Below are 16,136 nucleotides of genomic sequence, written 5' to 3'. Positions count from 1 at the left end.
AAAGATGTGAAGGAGAATTTTGACTTAGTAGAAGACGACTGCAGTGTCTTTACATCATCATGTGACAGCGGATACAAAGTTCATGTATAAACATATTAACAAGTTATGGCAAAAGATAGGTGATTAATAAGCAATGGTAACTTAATGATGATCTACAGGGACACTGCACACACATTAAATGTGATGTTCAGCTACCACTCCCCTCCGTCTTCATCCTCCTGTCCAGAATTAGAATCAGAAATATTTTAATAATCCCAGGGGGAAATTATTTTTGTATACAAACAAACAAAAACAACATATGTTAAACAAGTAATCATCTATCTATCTATCTATCTATCTATCTATCTATCTATCTATCTATTAAATAAATAATACAAAAAATAATGTGCAACAACTGCAAAAAGTGATTGACAGTGTTTGTGTCAGATTACAGTGTGTGTCTGACTCTCTGAGGGAGGTGTTATAGACTTTAATGACAGCAGGCAGGAATGATTTCCTCTGTCGCTCTGTGGTGCATCTAAGTGAGAGGAGTCTTTCGCTGAAGGAGCTCCTCTGCAGAGCCAGTGAGTGGTAGAGAGGGTGAGAGTCATTGTCCAATATGGACTAAAGCCTGGACAGCATCCTCCTCTCTGCCACAGTCGTCAGAGTGTCCAGCTCCTCCCCCACGACATCACCAGCTCTCCTGACCAGTTTGGTAAGTCTGTTGGTGTCTGCGACCTTCAGCCCACTGCCCCAGCATGTGACAGCGAAGAAGATCGCACTGGCCACAACAGACTCATAAAACATCCTCAGCAGATGTTAAAGGACCTCAGCCTCCTTAGGAAAAAGAGTCGTGTTTCTTGTCCAGTCCAACTTATTATTCAAGTACACTCCTCTACAATATCCACAGGGACCCCCTGGATGAAAACGGGGGTCACTGGTGTTTTTACCCTCCTCAGATCCACTATTAGCTCCTTCGTCTTTGTCACATTGAGCTGCAGATGATTCAGCTCAGTCCAAGTGACAAAGTTGCCCACAGCAGTCCTGTATTCACTATCATCACCCTTTTTAATACAACCAACTATTGCTGAGTCATCAGAGAACTTCTGAAGGTGTCAGGATTCGGTGCAATAGTTGGAATCTGAGGTGAAGAGGGTGAAGAGGAAGGGAGAGAGGGCAGTCCCCTGTGGGGCCCCAGTGTTACTGACCACCTATCGGACACACAGTTCTGTAGGCATACATACTGTGGTCTGCCCATCAGGTAGTCAACAATCCAGGACACGATGGGGGCCTCCACCTGCATTGCAGTCATCTTCTCACCCAGTAGAGTCGGACGGATGGTGTTAAAAGCAATGGAGAAGGCTTGAACGTGGAGTGAACGAGACTACTGCGACCTTATGGAGAGTGGTGGGTCGGACAGCCAGTCTGGAGCCTGCTGGGTTGGTAGTGTTTGTGGAGGAGACGGGCTGCTTGCGTCTCAGGCTGCAGTGTGAGAATTCCGTGAGTGGAGGAAACTCTTGATCATCCAGCACAGTGAACTTGTTGTGTAGGCAGAGGCCTGGGGCTGGTGAAGAGGATAGAGGTGACTTACTACCCCCTTTTCCCTAATAAAGAGGGTTTTCTCCTTTCTTGGTGTTGCCGACCACAACCCAATGCTGATGCGCCACCGTGTGTGAGGGAGTAGAGCAGACCGGCCTTTGGTTTAGCCCCGAGCTAGAACAACGAGCCCTCCGGGATGGCGTCTGGAGCAGGACCAGTAATCGGAGGAGTGGCTGGGGCTGCTACAGCAGGTGGAGTGGAGGCTGTGGCTGGAGAAGAGATGGCATCTGCGTGGTAGGGAGCAGTAGTAGCTAGCTCCCTAGGACTGTTAGCAGACACCTGCACAGGGCCTAAAGTGCCTGAGACGCAAACGCAATCTACCATCTGCATGTATTACTAATCTACACAGTGTAGAACATTTGGTACATGACAACATTCTAGAACATGGCAACATTCCATAACATTGAAGAACATGACAACATTCTGGAACATGGTAACATTCCATATCATCACAACATTGTAGAACATTACAACATTCTGAAATACAGCCATTTTCTAGAACATGATGACATGTTCTAGAATGCAGGATGGTTCCAGAATGTTAACATTCTAGAACATGACAACATTCCAAAACATGACAACATTCAGGAACATGACAACATTCCATATCATCACAACACTGTAGAACATTACAACATTCTAGAATATGACAACATTCCAAAACATGACAGCATTCCGTAACATGGCAACATTCCATAACATGACAACATTCCAGAACATGACATCATGTTCCAGAATATTGTCATGTTCTGGAATATTAACATTCTGGAACATGGAACATTTTAGAATTTGTTGATGTTATCATTAAAGGACAACATTCAAGAACCTGATGTTTTTATTTATTTATTTATTTTTTATACTTTATTGTGTCAAGCAATGATTACATTTAACAGTTACTTTCCCAGATGATCACACTTTTTTTTCCTCTCTCCAAGCTTTAAGGAGGTTGAGGTGATAAATCTGTGTTGCTCCTCCCTGGTCAGACTGCACAAGCTTATAATCAACATCACCCACTCATCGTGTGACCACAAAGGGACCTTGCGACTTGCCAATACGCAAGTAATTTGGAGTTAGATGATGGGAGTAATACAAGCACTTTATCTCCCAGTGAAAATTGTCTTAACCTAGATCCTCTGTTGTACAGCCACTACTGACATTCCTGGGCGAATTCTCATGTGATAACTGTCCCAGTGTGTGGAGTTTTGCTCTCAGGTCCAGGACGTATTGAATTTTGTTTTTACTGGAGCTTGGACCTTCCTCCCAGCTTTCTTTAACCAGGTCCAAAACCCTGCCTGGTTTTCAAAGGGAGAAAATCCTGTGGGGCGCACTGCACAGCAGAGGAGCTCCGGTGAAATTGCCAGATGAGGTCCATCCCAATACTTTTAAACAGGATCTCAATCAATGGTAATGGGCACAAAGGCGCTCTCGGGATGGCCAGTTGGTTGGCATTTAGGGCAGGACGCACATCTGCCTGAATGCCTGACCAATAGAATCGGGCCATTACATGGTTCAGTGTCTTATCACACCCCATATGTCCAGCCATTGGGTTAAAATGAGCCGCCTGGATAACTAATTTCCCAGCGGCTTTTTGGTACCATCAACTGGGTAATTATTTCATCTGTCTGAGTGTCACGACTCACTCTGTATAGTCTGTCCCTGCGCAATGAAAAGTGTGGATATGTTAACGCTGCATCAGGGCGCACTATGTGACCATCAATTTTTATCACTTGGTCGAAGGCAAAGCGTACTTACCGGAATGCTGTACGTCCCTCCTGGACCGGGGAAAGGTGCCGAAGGGCCGACAACCCGAATCACCTGGCCCACCTCCATGAGCAGGCACTCACAGTGAAAGTGACCGGGCTGTCCACACCTCCAGCACTCCTGCCCTGCCACCTGAGGAACCCTCTGTGGGTCGAGCGTAGCGCCAGCAGCTGCTGGAGCCTGGGAAGGAGAGAGAGAATTAGTGCGGGGCTGATCCAGATGATCCTTGGCCAAGATAATGGCTGCTGCCAGGTCCGCCGGGCAGTGGCAGCGCACCCAGTCCGAGGTGGCAGTCTGGAGCACCTCCACGAACTGCTCCAGGATTACTTTTTCCAGAAGCCCAGTCCTTTTTATCTCCCTGTATTGGCCTCGAGAGGGGGCAGGCAGGCAGAGCGCCGCTATTTGTGCGTCTCCTGACAACAGGGGAAGCAGGCCCACTCCACCCTGACCAGCCACATGCTGTTGCCGTTGCCTCGAACATCAAACTCGAAAAGTTTGTAGCTATCGTGTGCAGCTATTTTGTGCAGGTTGATTCCGGAGAGTGAGGGGGCCGGTGATGCTGTCCCCACCTGAGGCACCATCGTTTCCAGCTGTCTGTTCAGTATCACCTGGTCTCGGTTCATTGCTGCGACCTCTGCCAGCATTTGGGCCAGCGTGGTTATTGGATTCTGTGGCTCCATCATCTCGTCTAGTCTATTAAGTTATGTTGGGTACCAATTGTGGCATCCTATTCCACCGCAGGTTCCTCAGCAGAGACACTCAGTGAAGTATAGCAGTTTTTAGGTCTTTTATTAGACACCACAATTCACACACACTTCTGAGCCATTCTCGGTGGACACGATCCTCTTGATCATGTGCTTCCGGCTCCTCGTGTGTTCGTCTCGTTCCTCTCTCCCAGGTCCAGCACGCTACTGTGTTAAAAAGGGGAGAGTGATTAGACAACTAGATGCAGGTGTGCTAATCACCTCCCCTGGCGCTGCTCTCCTGAGCCCTCTCCACACCTCTCCCCTGCAACTGATGCACCACGCCCCCTCCACACTGCCCATTATGGATTGCTGCCCCCTGAAGACCTATGGCTGTAGTAACAACCTGATGAGCAAGTTTTATTGATTTAAAATCAGATATTTAGAAACTAAGCACCAGATTTTCTTCCAGTCAATGTCTGAAGATGTCTTTTGGTTTTTAAATGAAGCTAATATATATTATTGTTTATTTTGGAGGAGAAATAGATTTGACCAACCACAGCAACAGAAGTTTCTTCAGATACTGAATCATGACAACACCAGAAGGGGTTGTTTAAAAACTAGCATATTATAGAAATACTATTCTTGTCTGAAAGTTCAAAATTATTGAAATGGTATGTGATCACTGGGTGTAATTCCCCTTTGTGTACAGTAGATGGCGTGCAGATAATGGGGAAGGGATAGAAGTAATCACTCTCCTACACAAAAGTAGATAATCTGCTTTTTTAAGTAAAAAGTATCTGTATTGGTATTTACTGCAACTGTATTTACTTGGTATAGGATCGATACCAAATTCTGTAGTACAGTATTGCAGTATTGATATATTTTGAATTGTTTAATTTCATAAAGCTTTAGCTGTCCATCAGCTACAATCAAGAGAACAATTTAACTGAAACAGGACTGCCATGCTGCAATTGTTGAGCAGTTTATTGTTGCCTGCAGTGCCATAAAAAGGGTGGTCAAATCAATCTAATATTTCTCACATTTATGGAGGTATATTTTATTTCAGATGGAGGTGGAGCATCACTGATACATGCTCAGAGAAACACTTGCTCCTGCACAAGATCTCATCTTGTCTCAGAAACTAAGCAGAGTCTGGTTAGTACTTGGATAGGAGAAAACCTATTGCCATAATGTCATCATACCTTCATGAGGTTGTCACCTGGAATGGTTTTACCTGGAATTAATAGGTGTGCCTTGGAATTTCATGCCCTGTTAATGTGTTCAAGATCATTAGTTGTGTTCTTAAGAGGTAGTGTTGGCACACAGTAAATAGCTCTATTCAACTACTGTAGTAATTCATTAGATTCACTAGAACTAGTCCATCATTACTTTAGGGCATGACAATATGATGACACTGACTCTGCCACAGGAAAGGAAGACCAAGAGAAACCTTAAACCCGGGGCTACATGGCCTAGCTATAACACATTGACAGTCATGTAGCGACAGTAAACACTAACCTTTTCATATTTCACATCTTCTTCCTATTTCTTTCTCTCTCTCTCACTCTCTCTCTGTCTGTGCCTTCTTCTTCTCTCACATAAAAAACACCGGTGCACCGGCAATAATAGTCCCTGGTAATTCACTTCCATTATGGCTTTTTTAAATTTGTATCGTTGTTGTTGTTTCCATTAGAGCAGCTGCCCACCCAGTCCTTTAGTATAGAGATTGTGTCTGTCCCCCGTCCACCTACATTATTTAAAGATAAAACAAACAGAAGAGGAGTTCATCATAAAAACTTAATAAAAATTAAATCAACATCTCCAACAGTCCAAAATAAGAGAATTAAATGTGGACTATTGAATATCAGGTCTTTGTCATCTAAAGCTGTCTTAGTCAATGAATTAATATCTGATTATGATATTGATTTATTCTGTCTCACTGAAACCTGGCTGCAGGAGGATGAATATGTTAGCTTAAATGAATCCACTCCTCCGAGTCATAATACTCATGTTCCTCGAAGTACTGGTCGAGGTGGTGGAGTTGGAGCCATATTTGACTCAAGTCTATTAATAAATCCTAACCCTAAACTAAATTATAATTCATTTGAAAGCCTTGTTCTTAGCCTCACTAACCCAACCTGGAAAACTTTACAGCCAATTTTATTTGTTACAGTATATCGAGCTCCAGGTCCTTATTCTGAATTTTTATCTGAATTTGCAGAATTTGCATCAGGCTTGATCCTTAAAACAGATAAAGTAATTAGGTGATTTTAACATTCATGTGGACAACCACAATGATAGTCTTAGTACTGCGTTTATCTCTCTATTAGACTCAATTGGCTTTTGTCAAAGTGTAAATAAACCGACTCATTGTCTGAACCACACTCTTGATCTTGTTCTTTCATATGGCATTGAAATTGATAATATAATAGTCTTCCCACAGAATCCTCTTCTGTCTGACCATTTTTTAATAACCTTTGAGTTCATACTACCGGACTATAAGCCTTTGTATAGAAGCTTCTACAGCAGATGTTTATCTGATAGTGCTGTAGCCAAATTTAAGGAAGTGATTCCTTCAGCATTGAATTCAATGCCATGTCTAACTGTAACAGAGGACTTGTCTACTTCCTTTAGCCACCCACAAATAGACCATCTTGTTGATAGTATTACAGGCTCATTACGGACAACTCTAGACTCTATTGCACCTCTGAAAAGAAGATAATTAAACAAAGAAGGCTAGCACCATGGTATAGCCAGCAGACTCGTAAATTAAAGCAAGAGGCACGTAAATCTGAACGCAAATGGCGTGCCACTAAACTAGAAGAGTCTCATCTAGTCTGGCAAGATAATCTCAAAACATACAGGAAGGCTCTCCGTTATGCCAGAGCAGCCTATTACGCTTCTTTAATTGAGGAGAATAAGAACAACCCCAGGTTTCTCTTCAGCACTGTAGCCAGACTAACAGAGAATCACAGCTCTACTGAACCATCTATTCCTTTAGGTCTAAGTAGCAATGACTTCATGAGCTTCTTTAATGATAAGATTATAACTATTAGAGACAAAATCCATCACCTCTTGCCCTCAACAGGCATTGATCTGCATTCTGATACAGCAAGTTTTGAAACAGCTGTAAAACCTGTTATGTATTTAGACTGTTTTTCTCCCATCGACCTTCATCAAATAACTTTAATCATTTCTGCAGCTAAGCCGTCAACCTGTCTCTTAGACTCCATCCCAACCAGGCTGCTCAAGGATGTTTTACCTGTAGCTAGTAATTCTTTATTGGATATGATTAATCTGTCTTTATTATCAGGATATGTACCACAGTCCTTTAAGGTAGCTGTAATTAAACCTCTTCTTAAAAAGCCCACTCTAGACCCAGAGGTCTTAGCCAACTACAGACCGATATCAAACCTTCCCTTTCTGTCTAAGATACTTGAGAAAGCTGTAGCTAATCAGCTGTGTGACTTTCTCCATAACAATAGTCTATTGAAGGATTTTCAGTCAGGATTTAAAGTGCATCATAGCACAGAGACCGCATTAGTCACAAATGTTACAAATGACCTCCTAATGGCATCAGACAAAGGACTAATCTCTGTACTTGTCCTGTTAGATCTTAGTGCTGCATTTGACACCATTGACCATCAAATTCTTTTACAGAGACTGGAACATCAAATTGGCATCAAAGGAACCGCCCTAAGCTGTAAATCGCATTTTTTTAGATTGATCTCAGTTTGTTCACGTCAATGATGAATCCTCCATGCAGACCAAAGTTTGTCATGGAGTCCCACAAGGTTCTGTACTTGGACCACTTCTATTCAGTTTATATATGCTTCCTTTAGGGAACATTATTAGGAATCACTCTATCAATTTTCATTGTTATGCTGACGACACCCAATTATATTTATCGATCAAGCCTGATGCAACCAATCAGTTAACTAAACTCCAAGCATGCCTTAAGGATATAAAAAGTTGGATGACCTACAATTTTTTGATGTTAAATTCAGACAAAACTGAAGTTCTTGTAATTGGACCCAAACACATCAGAAACTCTCTTTCTAGAGACTTAGTTACTTTAGATGGGATCACCCTGGCCTCCAGCTCCACTGTAAAGAATCTTGGAGTTGTTTTTGATCAGGATTTGTCCTTTAACGTCCACATAAAACAAATTTCGAGGACTGCATTCTTCCACTTACGTAACATCGCTAAAATCAGACGCATTGTCTCTCAGGCGGATGCAGAAAAACTAGTCCACGCATTTGTTACTTCTAGGCTGGACTATTGTAACTCTTTGTTATCAGGCTGCTCTAATAAGTCTCTTAGGACTTTGCAGTTAATTCAGAATGCTGCTGCACGTGTTCTGACAGGAACCAAGATCAGAGATCACATCTCTCCCATTTTGGCTTCCTTGCATTGGCTGCCTATTAAATCTAGAATAGAATTTAAAATTCTTCTCCTTACTTACAAAGCTCTTCATGGTCAGGCACCATCGTATCTAAAAGAGCTCATAATACCTTACTACCCCTCTAGAACACTGCACTCTCAGGACGCTGGGTTCCTTGTGGTTCCTATAGTTTCCAAAAGTAGATTGAGAAGCCAGAGCTTTCAGCTATCAGGCTCCTCTTCTGTGGAACACTACCATTCTGGGTTCGGGAGGCCGAACGGTCAACACCTTTAAGAATAGACTTAAGACTTTCCTTTTGATAAAGCCTACAGTTAGGGCTGGCTCAGGTCCTCCCTTAGTTATGCTGCCATAGGATTAGACTGCCAGGGTTATGCCTAGCCAGGCACGGTATTGGTTGAAGATGCACACATCTCCCTTACCGAAAACCCCCTCTCTCTCTCTCTCTCTCTCTCTCTCTCTTTCTCTCTCTCTCTATCTCGCTCCATCTCTCCATCTCTCCATCTGTGGACATGTCTCATTAATGCATGTTACTAACCAAACTTCCCCGGAGTTTCTGTGCTCTGTCGTCCAGCAGGTTCTCGTGGATCGTGGCTGCTGCTGTGATCCTGCACGACGCCCACTACATATATTATTACTGTCATTTATTACTACCATATCTGTTACTGTAATCATTTTTATCATTCATTGTGATTCATTGTCATTTTATCAGTCATTGTACAATATGTTTGTGTTGATTTGTCCTGTACACGTGACATCCATTGCACGTCTGTCCGTCCTGGGAGAGGGATCCCTCCTCTGTGGCTCTTCCTGAGGTTTCTTCCACCTTTTTTCCCTGTTAAAGGTTTTTTGTGGGCAAGTTTTTCCTCACTCGAACCGAGGGTCTAAGGACAGAGGGTGTCACTCCCTGTACAGATTGTAAAGCCCTCTGAGGCAAATGTACTTTGTGACTTTGGGCTATACAAATAAAATTGAATTTGAATTGATTTGATTTGTTTTATTTGCAGCAATGGCAGGTCCCGGCCACCATAAGATCACCGTAGCGTTTTGATGGTTTAAGCAACTGCACTTTGAGATATATTTAAAGCTCTTTTTCTGGATTGTCTGACCATTGTGTCTTAAAGTATTGATAGAATGTTGACTGACTATTCTTACTTAGTTGAGGAGTTCTGGTCATTATATGAATTACCACAATAGTTGAATAGAGCTCATTACTGTATACCAAAAACTACCTGTGAACAACACAACTCCTTTTTACTATATACAATATTTTGATAGATGTCTGTCAGATAATATAAAACTGTAAAATGTAATTCCACTGGAAAAACAGCAGCAAAGAGGAGTAGTGATGCTGACAAAGACTACACAATGTTAGCTTTTGTAGGTTAGGACTAATAACAAGGAAGTGTCCCAAAACAAACAAAGACTGTCTCCAAGGCCAAGTCAAAGTCTTAAAGCCTTCATGACGCTGTCTTCGTTATGACTGTAAATAACCCTATGTTGTAACCTAATAAAAATAACCTATGGGCCGTGCGCCCGGGATGCGTGCGCCCCCATCGGTCTGTCCGACGCCCCCGTCTGCCTTGTCAACACCCCGCTCCAGGGGCGCCCGCTCCGCTAACTTAATGGGCGGTATCGAAAATTACCGAGGTTTTTTGCTTTTTCGGGCGTTCGTGCGCCCCCCACGGACAATGCGCCCTGGGCGGCCGCCCACATTGCCCATAGCTAGGACTGGCCCTGGTTGTAATCACCAACTACACTGAATGTAGAAGTGGTATCACTTCTACACCAGGCCAGCTTTTAATTGTTGCATATTATTTCTGACAGGAATGGGTGTGGTACCTCATACTGTTCTGCATATTTCCTTCCAAATGAACTGCTGCATACTCTTTGCCTGAGGCATTGTCAACACAAAGTAGATGGCTTGTGAAACTGAAATAATGACATAAAACCAGATAAACATGGAAACAACTCAGTGTTCTTGTGCCACCAGTGCTAGTGTGGATATACACAGCTACAACAGATTGTTGTATTTACAGTATACACAACTTCCAGTCATGACCATGTTTGAGGTGGTCAATTTAGATGAAGCAAGAGGAGTGAGATGGTATAAAAAGGGATGCAGGATGTGTTTTCTGACTGAAGGGAACCCGGTTCAGTTCAATTTTGGAATTTGTTTTGCCTCAACTTGTGAGAAAACCGTGTTCTTAGTGATGCTAACAATGTATAACCCAGATAAAAAACATGTGCATTAAAAAGATATATTTCATTGTGTATTAGAAACAGACAGACAGATAATTAAGTTAAAAAAATTTGTTAAAAATGTGGAAAAACTAGGGGAACTTTAATTTGAAAGGGATGAGTTGTGGTCCCGGTCTGTCATACAGTCGGAGGAGCAGACGCAGTCTGTAATCCCACCTGACGCAGGTTCACTTTTCGCCGAAGCCTAGAAGGAGCAAGAGGAAGCATGTTCTGGACACGGTCTTAATGTCAGGACGGAGAAAACAGAAAAGTGGATAAACTGAATAAAAAGTGATTAAAAACTCGGAAAAAACCAAAGGAGGAATCTCCCCGGACGACCACGACCTGCAGGAGTGCAGTTGGAGGATTCGCTCGGGTGGAGAATCGCAGCGGTCAGGTTTTTGAGGAACCCTTGGATTTCGATAGAGCCTGTCTGGAGGACGGAGCCAGAGAGAGACGCTGATGGCGAGCCGGACCCTGGAGGATCGTAGACGTACACCGCGGAATTGAATCCTTTTTCTCACTTTTACACATACACACACACCCACACTGGACTGACACCTAAAGGGTGCAGATATAGTGAAGTGAACAGAACAATAAGAAAAAACACACGCAGCTGCGAAAACTTTTTATTTTGTTTGTTATTTTCTATACCTACCCGGGTAAGGCTGTTGTATGTATTTCATGTGGTTTATTATTCTCCCCAGCTTCATATTAAAATAGGGGAGCATTGTTCTCATTAACAAAAAGAGCCACAGTGTCGTTGCGTTCATGTGCATCGGTTGGTTACACCTGGGCTCCGTAGCCGAATTTAAATCTTCTGTTTCTTATTCTGGCCATTGGTTCAAGTTATTATTATCATTACTAATACTTTTCTGCTTCAGAAGGTTTACAATAGTGTGTATAAAATCATGTAATATATACCAAAAACTAACCCTAACCCAACAACCACATCCATCCCTGCAACTATTAAGCACCACAATGACATTTATAAATACCACTTCCGCAAATGCCACTACTACATACCAAGTAACCACAAGCAATGTGTTGTTGTGACTCACCTTCTTCAGGATACATGAAAGTACCCACTTGTCATGTCCTCTGTCACTGAGGGAGGAGTGATTTAGAAAATCAGAGTGCATGATAGATTAAATGCTTGTCTGTACCTGGAGTAGTGAGATCTCATCATGGCAAGAAAATTCCTCTGGTGGATATTTTTGCTTGGATATTTCCATGTAACTATAGGTAATTATTGAATATAGTGTTTGTGTTTATGGCTTGATTGTTTGTATTTAAATTTTTAATATACTTTATTGTATGGATGAAATAGAGCTGTTAAATTTGCAAGAATGCATTTCACTGCCTAACTGGTCCTCTGTCAAGCATCAACTGCCTCTTTCACTTATGTAAAGTTGGTATGTTAAATTTCAAAACAAAAAAACTTTAAACAGTGTTTTGCTATGCATAGCAGTTATGGTTTAATTGTTGACAAGACAATGAACATTTAATATAGAAAAATATCTGATGGATTATTTTGTGTACAAACAGCAATCGGTGTGGCATGACTGCACAGTTGTTAGCACTGTCGCTTAACAGTAACCCCAGCTGGAGTGCTCCCTGTTTCTGTTGGCTCTCTCCGGATACTCTGCCTTCCTTCCATAGTCTAAAGACATGCAGGTTAATCTGTGACTCCAAATTGCCCATGGGTGTGAATGTGAGCGTGAATGATCGTCTGTCTCTATGTGTCAACCCTGTGATAAACTGGCAACTTCTTGCCAATGAGATAGTAGGATAGTTTCCAGCCCCCATGACCCTGATAAGCCTAAGCATAATGATGGAGGACTCATCAACCTGTGACAAGAACAAAATATTTCTCACTTAAACAGTCAATATTGAATGATGTCACCTAAATCATTACTTTCTGGTGTTTTTCTTTTGCTCCAACATCCACGATTGCTCCTCCAGGCACGGCTGCCTCTCCAACAAGCACGACTTCCGCTGCAACAATTATGAATGCGGCTCCAACAACCATGTTTACTGCTCAAACAAGCACGACTACGGCTCCAACAACCTCAACTGCAGCTACAACAGCCACGACTGCGGCTGCAACAACAATGACTGTTCCAACAACCACGACTGTCGCTCCAACAACCACGACTGAGGCTCTAACAACTGCGACTGCGTCTCCAACAACCACGACTGCGTCTCCAACAACCACGACTGTGGCTCCAACAAGCACGACTGCGGCTGCAACAACCACAACTACAACATCCACGACTGCTGCTCCAACAACCACGACTTCAGCTCCAACAACCACGACTGTGACTGCAACAACCACGACTACCGCTCCAACAAGCACGACTCCGCCTCCAACAACCTCAGCTGTGGCTGCAACAACCACGACTGCGGCTGCAACAACCACGACTACTGCTCCAACAAGCACAACTGTGGCTGCAACAAGCACGACTCCGCCTCCAACAACCACGACTATGGCTTTGACAACCACGACTGCCACTCCAACAACCTCAACTGCCACTCCAACAACCTCAACTGTGGCTGCAACAACCATGACTGCGGCTCCAACAACCACAACTGCCGCTTCCACAACCACGACCACCGCTCCAACAACCACGACTGCTGCTCCAACAAGCACGACTGCTGCTCCAACAAGCACGACTGCCGCTGCAACAACCACGACTCCAGCTCCAACAACCACGACTGCCGCTCCAACAAGCACGACTGTGGCTGCAACAAGCACGACTCCGCCTCCAACAACCACGACTATGGCTTCGACAACCACGACTGCCACTCAAACAACCTCAGCTGTGGCTGCAACAACCACGACTGCAGCTGCAACAACCACGACTACAGATGTAGCAACTTAAAAGTTCCCGTGTTTCCGTGACGGAACCGTGATGGGACCTCACGGTCCGTGGCTGGAATGTAATCCCCCGCGATGACGTAGTCAGTGAGGCCCCGACTGGAAACGCCCCTAAGCAGTCAGTGTGAAAACCAGCTGCAATGCCTCATTTGTCCACGGGGAGGAGCAGTGATGTTCCGCTCTCACCGTAGACTGTCTAAAGACACATCTGGACAGATATGCTGGGGTGAGCGGTGACCGATCAGCTGAGACAGAGCACAGTCATGGATGTGGCTTGTGTTGCAAGGAATATGATCCATTCATAATCGCCCCCACACACACAAGTGTTCCGCGATCAGTTGATGGGGAAAAAAAACAGTTTTGATAAGATAACACTGGAGGCCAACATAACTTTGTATAAGAAAACTCTGTTTTGCAGAGTTATATCTGTGTGATGCTTTCTGAAGTCTGCAGTATGAAACACGGCGATTTCTGGTATTCCTCTGAAACGCCATAGTGGCCATATATTGCATAGTACATATACTGCCAGTATGATGGCATGCAGATTAGCGACCAGAGAGAGAGATGCGCAGGAGAAGAGCTTCCAGTAATGATGTACAGTGGAGGACAGAATAGCCTAGATGTGTTGATTTGGTAAACAGTTAATCAATAATAAATAAAATACCTCATAACATTAATGTGACTTGTCGAAAGCTGGGCCGCAGAGGAGACCACCGGGGTCTGGCTCCGTCAGCATGGACAAAACACAGCACGGACACTTCAGAAACTATGCAGAATGAGTTCAAATGAATCTTTAAACAGACAAAGAGTTTTTTAAGACTGCATATTGCTAGTGGATCTATTTTCTGACCCAGAGTGGCGTCCGTGACTGGTTCTGAATGAGGGATGCTTTATGGTACGCAGTACCGGACAGTACTGCTTACTTTCACCTTGTCTGCGAGCCAGATGCAGTCATCAAAAGGAGCCACATCTGGCTCGCGAGCCATAGGTTCCTGACCACTGATCTATGTCCACCACTAGTCTTTATGTAATTACGGGCGTCTCTTCATCTTGTGCTCGCGCTCTCTCTCTCTCGTTTATCTGCATGTAAAACAACAAACTGACCCTAAAAAAGTTACTAAACTGTTGTCGCTGCAGAGACGAGCAAGTTTCTCTAAAAGTCTGTGTAGTCCGCTGCAGCGGTGCCTCCATTTGCAAAAGAATTGAAGAATAACAACAGCAATAAGACATCCTGTTGTTAGAATATTTGCCATCACGTTTGACTGTTGTGAGACGCCATTTAAAGAGGGAGAATTACCGTGGTGATTAAAAGCCTCCTTTGTAGCCCTTTGTGAGCAGGTATGTTAAGGCACACACGTATTTTAGGCCAGGTAAACCCCACAAACACCTCATAAGCATTCTATTGCCTCAACCTTTGTTTGCACTGATGGGCTTTTGTCCCACAGTGTCACACAGCCAGCAGAGCGGACAAATGCAGCGGGTAACTGTATGGAGACTGTGTACTAGACAGTTAGCCTTGTGACGGGTGGCCTAGTGGTGCAATGGACGCTCAGTAATTATGTACAGTGAGGACAGGAAAGGCCTAGTGTTGTTGATTTAAACAGCTGACCATAGGCTAATAGCGTAAAGTAAATGGAAAAATTACGGGGAAATACAGGTGTGAAATAAGTCAAGTATAGTTGTGTTTAATAAATTTGCAGTATACGCTTACGAACCATCAGTGTTGTGATGATGTTGATGACAGAGGGACATATATTTAGGAGAAGTCAGGGCTGAGAAAGAACTGTGGTTTTAAAGCAAACGAAGTGTATTTTACAAAACAAAAACCCAAAGTCATATTGTGCTTAATCTGACGTTCACTCATTCACATCATTTCGTGTCTGACGTGTGTGGCTCTTATTCTCAATGTGTAGTCACGCATACCTGGAGGATGACGTCTTTACTCTGTGGTTTACTGGCACCGTCCGTGGTTATTTATTATGGCTAACATGGAACTTCTGAAGCAACAAGTTTCTTCTGTTAATCCACCAGGCGAGAAAGAAAAACCTCCATGAAGCAAGAATCTTTTTTGCAATTGTTATGTATTTAAGTCAAAGGCACGCATGCAAAATCAAACAAATACAAACTATAATAACACTTCTAAGTCTAATACACTGCTAATGAAGGAACCAATAATGAAGTATTACTGTGAAATATATAATAGTTGATTAATATGATATATATATATTAGACACAATGCAAATCCTTCGCGACTGAAGCCAGCTTTTTGCGCTGCGTGCCTCAGGGTCAGCCTTCGGGGACTCCTGAGTCTTTCGTTTATTCGGCTCCGGATCTTTTGCCACTGGTCCCCAGGACAGGTCGGGAGCGTGGGAATCTGGACATCAATTCCAAATTGGTCCGGCAGTGGCCGTTTGCCGTTGGTGCCGCTCAATGAAATTCTTCCCCAACAACTTGTAAACGTCAAAGGGAGTTAAGCGCCAGACACATTGCAGCGTATGTGTCCGGTCCGCGTCTGGCACAGCCTAAAACACTTCTTCCTCCCGTTCGGCAGGCAGGGCTCTGACTGCCAACGTTCCGGCGTGACAGT

The sequence above is a fragment of the Larimichthys crocea genome, chromosome I, assembly GCF_000972845.2.
Source record: "Larimichthys crocea isolate SSNF chromosome I, L_crocea_2.0, whole genome shotgun sequence".
Lineage (NCBI taxonomy): Eukaryota > Metazoa > Chordata > Actinopteri > Sciaenidae > Larimichthys > Larimichthys crocea.
The sequence above is the reverse complement of the archived record's forward strand: the minus strand, read 5'-3'. Positions refer to the sequence as shown.